This window comes from Pistacia vera, unplaced genomic scaffold (assembly GCF_008641045.1).
Source record: "Pistacia vera cultivar Batoury unplaced genomic scaffold, PisVer_v2 Contig45, whole genome shotgun sequence".
NCBI classification, from domain to species: domain Eukaryota; kingdom Viridiplantae; phylum Streptophyta; class Magnoliopsida; order Sapindales; family Anacardiaceae; genus Pistacia; species Pistacia vera.
The window spans coordinates 220,219-231,829 of record NW_022196279.1 but is presented as its reverse complement, the minus strand read 5'-3'; the positions used below and the strand labels follow the sequence as shown (position 1 = coordinate 231,829).

The 11,611-nt window shown below is 40.3% G+C and overlaps 1 pseudogene; it reads left to right on the top strand.

The window, feature by feature from the left end:
* Positions 1 to 2,459: 2,459 nt before the first annotated feature.
* Positions 2,460 to 11,046, top strand: LOC116144617 (annotated as a pseudogene).
* Positions 11,047 to 11,611: the final 565 nt, after the last annotated feature.

Below are 11,611 nucleotides of genomic sequence, written 5' to 3'. Positions count from 1 at the left end.
GGAAGCTTTTCATCCAAATATTTAATAAGTAATAATTCAGAAAGGGTTTACAAAAATGCCTCCTCAACCTTAAAGGTTCGTGTTGAAGGGAGTGTGGGTACGAAAGCATTTCAAAGAACGTTTGATGCCGAGTTTGATCATAGGCGGCAAAATGGCCGTTACAATAGTTTAACAATTGGTGAGTGACATTGAAGACAAGGAGTGATTGGTACAGTAAAACAAAATGGGGGGAGGGGAATGAGCAAAATCGTGAACGATCGACAGAGCGTACCGGGTATTTTTGATCTGGTGAATGGAAATTAGGGTGAGTCAATGATCTCTATCCAAACCACCACGTCTGTGGTCTGTAAATTAGCGATTCCTCTTCCTCGCCTGTTTGATCAAGTGCGAAAACTCTCGCCTAATCGCTACACAACAACCCGTGCGAAAGAGACGGATGTGCGGTCACAACAACCAGTAGATCTCACACAAGTTCAAATATCAGACGTGGCCACTAACTTTTTCACAAGATTAACCATCAATTGGACGTAGAAGGATATATCAGTCACCCATTATAATAATCTAGTCTCCCAGGGGTAAAGACATTAACTACGCCCCAGTATAACTCCTTTTGAAGGCGATTCATGCTATCAGGTCTAACTTAAGCACTCTTGTCAAAAGTGGATGACTATAACTGAAAGCTGGTCAAATCAATACACTATATCTCCAATTACTATAACTTAAAAGCAAACACAAATGCATACACATCCATACTGGCGTTGGTACAATAACAGAAATGTTGCTCATTGAGCTCGGTCTGGTGAGGCGGCGGCAAGAGTAGTGTATTGCAACGGCGTGGGTAATATATATACAAGTGACTTGCCCCAAACTATTGTTTTTGTTGGTCTAACATACCGTGGCTCCTTGATACATACGTGATCACATACAAGTGCCGTGTCACGACAAAACATAACTCTCTGGTGGGGCCTTAGCGCTGCACTACACCACCGGGGGCGGAGGTCGGACTACACCCCTGAAAACTAATACATGCCAGGCACATCTCAAGATATATAGAGCCACACATCAACACTTGGGTGACATGTGCTGAACCACCAATGCTCCCGACCCACAAGTAAGAAACCAATAGAAATATGGTAGTCAAGAACAAGTCCAAGCCGGCATTACATGGGGGAACCGAAAGGGACGCAACATGATACATATCCGACTTTACCGGACATTCAAGAGATCTCACGGAAGCAACAGAAACATAACAAAGTAGCGCGTCCCTAAATGAAAAATCAATAAAAGAAGAACACAGGAAACAACAGAATTCAAGTGTCAGTGCTAGGTCGTTACAAACGGTGGTCAGGGGCCACACCTACACCGTGTTTTTGAGGGTCGGGCGTACTGCAAGTTTGGAAAGGGTTTGTGTGGACGCAAGGACATTTTAAAGAGCGGAACAAATATTCAGCTTTTACAGGTTATTTGGTGTGCGGGCGCTTCGACATACTCTATAGCCAGGATGACACTGTTGTCTCTTGGGATATTTCCCGGGTGTGGTGCTCGTGAGCGTGGGTGAGGGGCGACTCACCGCCAGGGAGTAGAAGACTGATATGAAGGGTACGGTGTGTTCGCGTATGCCGCGGGGGGTGGGGTGCGGCTGAAGGCTGTCAAAGGCGTGACAGTGTCACAGGTAAACGATCGGCAACAGGTGGTGAAAACTGGTTAGTGGCTTGAGGGTGCCCTTGGTCTGCGTCGAAGGGCAGGTGGGAAGGGATGTGTCTAAAACGCGCGCAAAGGAGAGCGGGGGGGTGGTGGGAGACTAACCGAGTCACGGACAAATCAGAAAGTCACGGGAAGGTACGAGGTGGACCGGACCAGTAAGGGAGCAGAAAGGGAGTACTGGGCGAAGCGCCACCAGGGACAGACCTCAGAAAAGGGGTGCACAGCGACTCAACACGCAGCAGTACAACACTAAAGGGGATACACAACGGAACGCGCGCCAGTCAAAGTCGCGGAGGACCAAAGCAGTCAGGACACTGGAGGCCAGGAATAGAGGAGGATACCCAGCAAACATTACAGGCACACCCGAGCTCGTGAGAGGCGGACATAGAGATGTAAAAGAATGGAGATAGGGTAAGGCCGGGAGCTAGACAAACTCTCATACGCACCACACGCGCTATGGAAGCGGCGGGCAGCTGGGGTGGACAGGAAGAATACCTCCGACACGAACAGAAACGGGGACAAGGGGGGAGAAGTCCTGAAAAGCCCACAGAATATGTCTATACGGCTTATTTAGCTCTAAAGCTACATTAGGTATGAAAGGGGTAGCGTATACACCAGCTGACACTGTTGCGGCAGCTTACAGCTATCCGGTGCGGGGTTACAATGCGACCAGGAGCCCAAGGAAAGAGACCGTCGAAAACCAGTTGTGATTTAAGTACGGTGTCCTAAGCCAGCCCGCGACATTCACCAAAGGAATGGCGGTCAGAACAGCGGTTATCAGTCCTACAGTTGCCATAGTTATAACCACCACATGCACGTACGCATCTTGGATTATTGAAACGCGAAGCGCGCTAGAGACAAGGAGGGCGGTGGGGCCAATACCGGCGGGACCGGACGGCGGTGTCGAAAACCAGTCCCATCAAATGCCAAAGGGTGAGTGCTGCTTAGCTGATCACCCCATAAGAACGCCGAAAATAGTATTTGGGGGCAGCATACATCAATGCCGAATCTAACACCCATCAGATATTCAGGACAGATAGGTGTAGTGAAACAGAGATAAGATCATTCAAGCAGCAGATCGTGATAGGTGTGTGTGCTGTAGAAGGATCGTTCGTGGTGCACGCTACCAGCCTTGACGGGAGACGGTGTCGTGGGACATGGCGGAAACGTTGGTCTATAACACATGACGTATATGTGCTGGCGGGAGTCAGGGCGGGCGGGTCGAGCGCGTCGTAGGTTTGAAGTTTTGTTTTGTCGAGTGGGGGGGTAAAATGAAAAGCTGTGTGTGCCTGATCGAGCGGCAGGTAGGGGGCGTGAGTGTGGGTTCGGAGGAGAGTTCGTACGCGTGAGGGACGGTTGATTGTGATGAGCTGTGGTTGTTCGTGTGTTGTCTGTGTCCAGGTAGCAGTGGTCCTATGACAATGACATCTGGTCTTGGTGGCACGGGTATGGGGTGTGGTGTGTGCAACCGGGGACTGACAGACAAAGCGACGAACGTAGGAAACCCAGGTAAGGGGGGTAGGTGGATGGGGTGGCACCGGGACTGGGCGACATCCGACCAGTGCTGCCGACAACAATGGGATCCTGGCAGGTCATGTGCACTCACTATCGGCCGGGCGACTAAGGGTGACGGGTGGGCGCAGCACAAACTCGGTAGTGCTCGTGGGGACGATCCACAGCCGGCAGACGTCAGGCCACCGAATCAGCCACACTGTAACCACTACCCAAAGACTGCACGACCACAAACACACACAAAAACAAGAACAAAAACTAGGACACCGCAGGGGGATCAATAGGGGCGCCGAGGCTGACCCAAACCAAACTACACGGTAAACAAGTCAGCATCATCTGCGGAGAGGATGTCGCATGGGCACACGTTTGGTAGGAGGGCTGCAGAGAGCAATGAAATAGGCAAGTCAATCACTGTGCAAGACCAAGGCAGGCGCGCGCCAAAGATAGGGGGATAAATAGACGGGAGCATGTGTGGTCAGTCGAGCAATTAGAAAGACGTAATTCACGTAAAGATACAGAAGAAAGAACCGGAGATACGGGATAAACACGAAAATAACAACAACCCAGCGCTAACAGGGGTTGCTAGGACGCGAGGACAATCGTCAACACAATAAGTGACGGGTGTGAGAGGGTATGTAGGAGCAAATCTTTGAAACAAACTCAGAAATAAATTGAAAAAACGGATTCGCCACACAACAGCTCCAATCTGTGAGACCAATCTCGGCAAACCTCACGGCACATATTGAGGGACATGGGGGTCACGGGCGAGAGAGGCCAACCCCAAACCGGCACTAACACGCCGCGGGGGGTGGACGGCAACTCTTACAGATCCGGGCGGGGGGCAGCCGGGACACCGGCACCTGGCCTGGGTTCAATCGCATATACGCTCCTTCGAACACACGGGTGTCGACAAGGAGGGTAGATGGGCTCCAGTGATGTGATAGTGAATAATAGGAGCGGCGGCACAAGCCGACGTGGGAAGCCAGTGACAGGAGAGAGCTTCGAGACCGGGTCGTCTGGTGAGTGACACAACATGTGAACGGAAGAGTAAGCGCGGGCAAAAGAAACGGTTAAATAGGGGGTGATGTTCAAATAGACGAATCGTCCCATGTGACCTTAGGAGTCTCAAGACAAGTGAAGAGTACTCTGGTGTCTCTCTGACGGTGTTAGGTGACACTATATATAATTAAATATATTGTGCTGTGTGGTGTGGTGGTTAGACATATCTTGGTTGTCAAATCTTTAGTATTGTGGTGTGCACACATTTGGGTTGCACCCTAGGGGCAACTGGTGTATTGAGCCTGGTTTGTGAGCGGAGTGTGTGCATAACAGTTTGTGCTGCACACCGCTTTAGAATTTGCAATCCAGCACGAGGTACATACATGAAAGTAGCAAAGATATTTTGTGGTTGTGACCTTTTTAGGACCTTTACAAGTGCCACTTTATCCTTTAAGTAGTCTTAGGGAATAAAGATGTTTTTCCCGATTGTTTTATGGCCAAACAAAAGAAGAATATTTTGATTTGGACAAACATCTTGTTGGCTGACGTGCACATAGTGTTAAGCAAGAAACCCTATATTATATAATATCATTTCTTGCGTGCTTGAATCTAACTTTTTGATATGTTTATTCTTCTTTGTACTCTAAATTTCTTTAGAATATATTTTCTCTCAAAGGTCCATAGGTTCATTCTTTTGTGTCAAAACCTCACCATATCATTCATTGTCTTGATGGTTTTGAACGTGGTTCTTTTGTGTGATGCTGGTGCGTGGCATCGGTGCTTGAAGCTTGATGATTCACAGCTGTTCTTGATTGTGCTTTCGATGTGAAGAAGGTCTAAGGAGTTCAACATGTTAAGGATTTAGAGTGTGGTACTATGTGTAAAGTTGAACAGAGATTCTTTTTACTATACTTGATCAACTTTGAACATTGTCTTATAATAGTTTAACTTAATGAATTACTTTAATCTGGTCAAGGTTCCATGGATGTAAGCTAAAAGTGGATTTTAGCCAAACTATATATAGATGGTGTGTCTTTACTTTATGCTTTGTGGATGATATGTTTAAATTTGAAATCTCCTAGTTAACTTGGTAAAAGTTTCTGCTACACTTAAAAATGGGGTAAACTTAATCCAAAGTGAGTTAAACAACTCTAACAATATAAATTGTAAAATGTGTAATATATATATGGATTAATGTTACACATTTTAATATAAGATTAGATGTATTTTATTTAACATAATATTACTGTGCTATTAAAATGAAGACTTTTTGTAAACATGGTATGCATTTTTTTGTTAATGGAATGAGGATATAATTGATCGATGTTATCACTTTTATTATAAAGTTAGAACATAAGATGTTTTTACATATTCATCTTTTTTTTTTTTTTTTTTTTTTCAAATTTAATCAAATTTGTAGAGTAACCTTATGCTATGTTTAAACATATATACTTGGTAATAAGAATAAAACTTCTAAAATACGGTCCTACCTAGATCTAACCTTGCGCAATCTACGGTTTTCATGCTATGTTTTTGCAAATAATTTTTTTCAAGGCCTGTCATTTTCATTGGAATTGTTAGAAATTCATTCTTGGTTTTTCTTTCTTCTTTATTTTTTCTTATATTATTTTGTTTTATAATTTAAAAGAAAAAAAAAAGAGATAAAGAGGAAAAAGATAATTAGGTTTAACAAAAGCATCAATATACGTCTCCTCGTGTGGATCATAACAATTCTTTAGTCACTATAGTTAGTTATACCTAAGACTCGTATGTTCGAGTTGTAGAAGAAACATCTACCACATTTAGGCAATTACTATTTGTGCAATGGGCATGTAAGATGTTCCGTAATTGTGCCTAGATCCTCAATTATGGGCTCGACATCAATTGGCTTGTAGGGTGCTCCATTTGTCCTTAGTTGATGAAAAATCATCTTCAACAATCTTTATTTGACTCTTCTTCAACCATCCAAGTTCTTATTCAATTATTTTTTTTTTCTCTTGAAGAAAAATAAGACTGACTTTGAAAGTAGGCCAGTAAGTGAAAGCATATATTATTAATTTTTATAATTATTAAATTAAAGTCTAGATGGAAATGAGTGACAAAAAAATATTGCACTTTCTAGGTAGTTAATTCGTCTGTTAATCATATAAGAAAATGCTTTACAAAACATAAAACAAATACGTTTTGGTCAATTTAAATAATTTACTTGAGCTTATATGAACCAAATGCACCATTAATTTTTCAGTCATGAAACACGTTTCGGTCAATTTAATAATATTTACTTGGAAACTTATAGGAAACACCTTTGATCCACCTAAACTCAATTGTTTTCTTCCTCCCTTCACGTGGTGGGTCTCCACTGTAATCAATTAAAATCAATTGATTGTGTTCACTGTAATCTCTTTTCATCTTCAGTTTTCTTCTCCCTCACACTTTCACACGCAAACCTCTCACCCCTTTAGGTACCATCTTAGAAATTTCTTCTGCCACCTCTGATTTTCTTTTAATTTGGGCGAACGACTTGACATACCCAAAATTTACTGTAATGACAAGTTAGTACCCAAAAAGTTTTGAAACGACAAATAGATACATTCCGTTCAATTCTGTTAGTGATTTTGTTTATTAATAGTGAAAAGACTAAAATGCCCTTCAAAGTTTTAATTTTTGTTTTTTAAAATTAAAAATTTCTAAAAAACCCCTAGGTTTGCTAATTTAATTAAACACCCCCAATATATAAAATGTTTGTTAATGACAAAAACACCCCACCACCCCCGTGCCAGATTCCGCCACCATCGCCGGAATCAGGCCGGAAAACTGTATTACGACACAGATCCGTCGATCTGTGTCAGTAACGGGCCGATCTTGCCTTTTCCGGTCAGATCTGCCACGGATCTTGCCGGAAAAAGGCAGATCTGGCCGTCGAAACAGCAGCCAGATCTGGCCTTCGACGCCGCAGATGGAGTTTTGCGGCGTCGACGGCTAATCTAGCCGTAGATCTGGCCTTTTCCGGCCAGATCAGCCACAGATCCTGGACGGAAACGGCTAGATCGATGCGTTACGACACATATCCGACGGGTCTGTGTCGTAACGCAACTTTCGCCAGATTCCGGCGGTGGTGGCCGGAATCTGGCACTTGCCGGTGGGGGTTTTTTTGTTTTTTATAAAACTTTTATATATTGGGGTATTTAGTGAAATTTGTAAACTTAGGGGGTTTTTGAAAATTTTAAATTTATAAAAAACTAAAATTCAAACTTTTAAGGGCATTTAGTCTTTTCACTATAATAACAGAATCCTAACAGAACATGACGGAAAGTACCTATTTGTCATTTCAAAACCTTTTAGGTACCACTGTCGTTACGATAATCTTTGGGTATGTATAGTCGTCTCCTTTTAATTTCTATAAACTTTATGTGTGGTGATGATATATGTTGTATTATTAGTTATTATTATTTTATATAGTTTACTATGGATTATTTACACATTTTCATATTATAGTTAGATGGTATTTTTATTTACCATAGAATTAACGTGCTATTGAAATGAGGAGTTTTGTCACATTTGTATACTCTGGCCAATCAAGAATCCACGCTTTTTCATGCCTAGACATTTGTAGTGATGTTATCATTAGATACCCTTTGGAATCGGAGAAGGACTGCTAATCAAAGCATCACATTTAGAAATATTGACTAAATATTACATGAAAATTCAAGGCTTTCGTTTACCATATTGGAATTATTAAGAAATTTATTTTGGTTTTCTTTCTATTATTTGTTTTACTATTAAAAAAAAAAAAAATAAATAAATTATAACAAAAGCATCCAATACAAACTCTTTAGTCATTAGGGTAGGGTGTTCCTAACTATGCCGAATACCTTAGTTACAGGCGACTGACAATTGCTTGTAGGTGTTTCATTTGTCTCTTATTTGATGAAAAATCATATTCAACCACTTTATTTTACTCTTTTTCAACTAGTTAGTGTAACAAAAATGGTCTGTCCTTTCAGTTCTTATTCAATTTTTTTTTTTTTTTTCCTTGAAGAAAAATGAAGATTGGCTTTGAAGTAGGCTAGTAAGTGAAAAGTCTTATTAATAATTTATTTTTATAATTATTAAAAATTAAAGTCTAGATGGAGAATGAGTAAAAGAAATCATCTTCCAACAATCTTTATTTGACTCTCTTCAACTACTCTAGTGTGAGGAATAGGACTGACAAGTCTTCTTTGAAGTAGAGGCCAGTAAGAAAAGTCTTATTAATTCATATTTATATACATTAGAAATCAGCTAGGAGGAAGATGAAAGAGCAATGCACTTTCCAGGTAATTAATTGGTCTGTTCGAGCATCATCTACTATATAAACAATTAATTTTCCCAAAGAAGGAGAATAGGTAACAGAGAAGGGGTGTTCATCAGCTGGTTCTGGTGTTATCGCAGATCATTTTGTTACTCTTGCCACTCAAACCATCAGCAATATCATGTCCCAGCATGTGTGGTATGTCAGCTTTTTCTACCCTTGGGAATTGGTGCAGGCTGCTACTTTGAAAAGGGATTTGAAGTAACTTGTGACATTCTTCAGGCTCTGAAAAACCTTTCTTAACCACATCAATCTCGAAATGGCAGAAGGTGTTTCTTATGTTTCAGCTATGTGATTCGCGTCAACTTGCCTAAAATTTCTTTGAATAATGTAGCACAACTCGAGACTCGATCTGTCGGGAAGCCCTTTTCATTTTCAAACGAAAGAAATAACTTCATTTCCGTTGGTTGTTATAGCATCTGAGTCACAACCAGATGGATTCAACTTCTGCTCGATGTCAATCTTTTTGTACTTGTGATCCTCACAAAATGCTACTGGTTGCTGCGATATGAATGTACCCTTCCTCCGAATGGTAAGTTTAATAACACTGAAAGTATATCAGAATTTTATTCAAAAAATTCCCCGAAACTGCAGTTCTGCCTTCATGGTTGACCAGAATGGCTCCGTCAAACTACCTAACAGAACCATCGGTTTTGAGAGGGAAGAATTTATTCCTGCCAGCCTGGAGTGGGGAAAATATAGAGGGTCGTGTGTAGAAACTTATAATTCAGGCAATTTATCTTGTAATGCGGATGATGACTGTTTAATCAAATTAAGCTCAGGCTTTATTTGTGTTTGCGAGGATCAAAAGCCGGCTGACATCAAGCATGCAGAGGTAGATTTGATTTTTTTTTTTTTTTTTTCTCGGAAGGGGAAAATTTGTAGCATGAAATAATTTTTTTTTTTTCTCTAATTGTGCAGGTAACTTGTTCTGTGACACCAAAGCGGCTACAATTGCACTGAAGAATGTCCTCATGGTTATAATATATCTATATATTCTCAAGACAGTCAAGAAACTTGGTGTTATCCATTAAGTTCTAGGATAAATCTCGGGTCAGATTTTTATTATCGTAGGTACGCCGTATCATCCTTTTTGTTTCCACAATATATGAATTCTTTGATATTAAATAAGATATTATTCATATTGAAAAGAAAATAAAGCCATAGTCCGTCCATAGTAATATATTAATTCAACTAGCTACTACAATAATATATATATATGATATATATATATATATATCACAATCTGTTTCTTGATGTTACTATATACTTATCCTTGAGTAATTTGCAGGTAGTTGTGCTGGCATTGGGTCATTTTTACTTCCAGGAATATGGTGGTTGTACAAATTCATAAAAAGAAGAAAAGCAATCAAGTTGAAGCAGAAATTCTTTAAAAGAAACGGTGGTTTATTACTACAACAGCAGTTGTCATCCAAGGAAGGTAAAATTGAGAAAACAGATGTTTACTTCAAAGGAATTAGTAAAGGCCACAGACAACTACAATGCAAATCGAATCCTAGGTCAGGAGGCCAAGGCACAGTTGACAAGGGATGTTAGCAGAGGAAGAATTGTAGCCATTAAAAAGTCCAAGATAGTGGATGAAAGTCAAGTTGAGAATTCATCAATGAGGTAGTAATAATATCTCAAATTAATCATCGAAATGTGGTTCAATTACTGGGATGTTGCTTAGAGACAGAAGTTCCAATTTTGGTGTATGAATTCATTTCTAATGGAACTCTCTTTCATTATATCCATGGCGAAAATGAGGAGTTTCCAATCACATGGGAGCTACGCCACGCATTGCCTTAGATGTTACAGATGCTCTATCATATTTGCATTCAACTGCTTCCATACCTGTATCCATCGAGATATTAAGTCAACAAACATACTCTTGGATGACAATATCGAGCAAAAGTCTCAGACTTTGGAACTTCCAGATCTGTTACAATTGACCAAACTCATTTGACCACTCAAGTACATGGGACCTTTGGATATATAGATCCAGAGTATTTTCAATCAAGTCAATTTACTGACAAAGTGATGTTTATAGTTTTGGAGTTGTTCTTGCTGAACTCTTAACGGACAAAGCCAATCTTTCAACTGAATTTGTTGAAGATAGAAGTTTAGCTTCATATTTTCTTCGTGCAATGAAAGAGAATCGACTATTTGATACCCTTGATGCTCGAGTTTTGAAAGAGGGTGAAAAAGAAGAGATTATGACTATTGCTAATCTCACCAAAAGATGTTTGAATCTAAATGGAAAGAAGAGACCAACAATGAGAGAAGTAGCAATTGAATTAGCTGGGAATATCAGAGCACTGAATGGAGCTTTACTTGAGCAACAAAAATATGAAGAGATTGATTTGGTTGATAGTGAGATAATTGATCACTATGCAACTAGTTCATCTTTGAGTACTGGATTGTTTTCTAATCATGTCACTTTAGATGTTCATCCTCTGATTTTAGACATGCATTAAACGGGGAGAATACTTGTTTATTTTGTATTTCTTTCAATAAATAAATTTTTGATGTTTTTAAACTAATAAAGTTGTTTGATCATTGGAATACTGAATTTTATGTAATGCGATGTTGATCAATTATAAGTATTACTTAAATTGTACGAGTAAATTTAATATCTTCCAATACCATAGCCAGTAATCCATTGATCATATGCAAGGAAATAAGCGGCTTGGGTTTTTAGTTTTCACTTTCATTTTGTCCAACTCAATGAAGTCTTACGTCTCCACCTATATGTTTCTTCTACAATATCTCTTTCTTTTTCGGAAGCTAATCTTGATGTGTGTGGGACGGTGGTAGATTTTGTTTTGACTATTTTGGCTACCTCAATGGAAGGTCGATTTCAGTCCTATCTAATTTCGGGCTTTAATTCGGACTCAACATAGCATATTCTTTTATTACCCATACACAATATAATGCTCTTTGTCAATCTCTTCAAGATTTTGTATTCATGGACCGCGAAGGTTTTGGTTTTCGTTGGAAGTAATCCAAGAGAATGTCCCTGTTGTTAGAAGTTTGCTTGTCGGA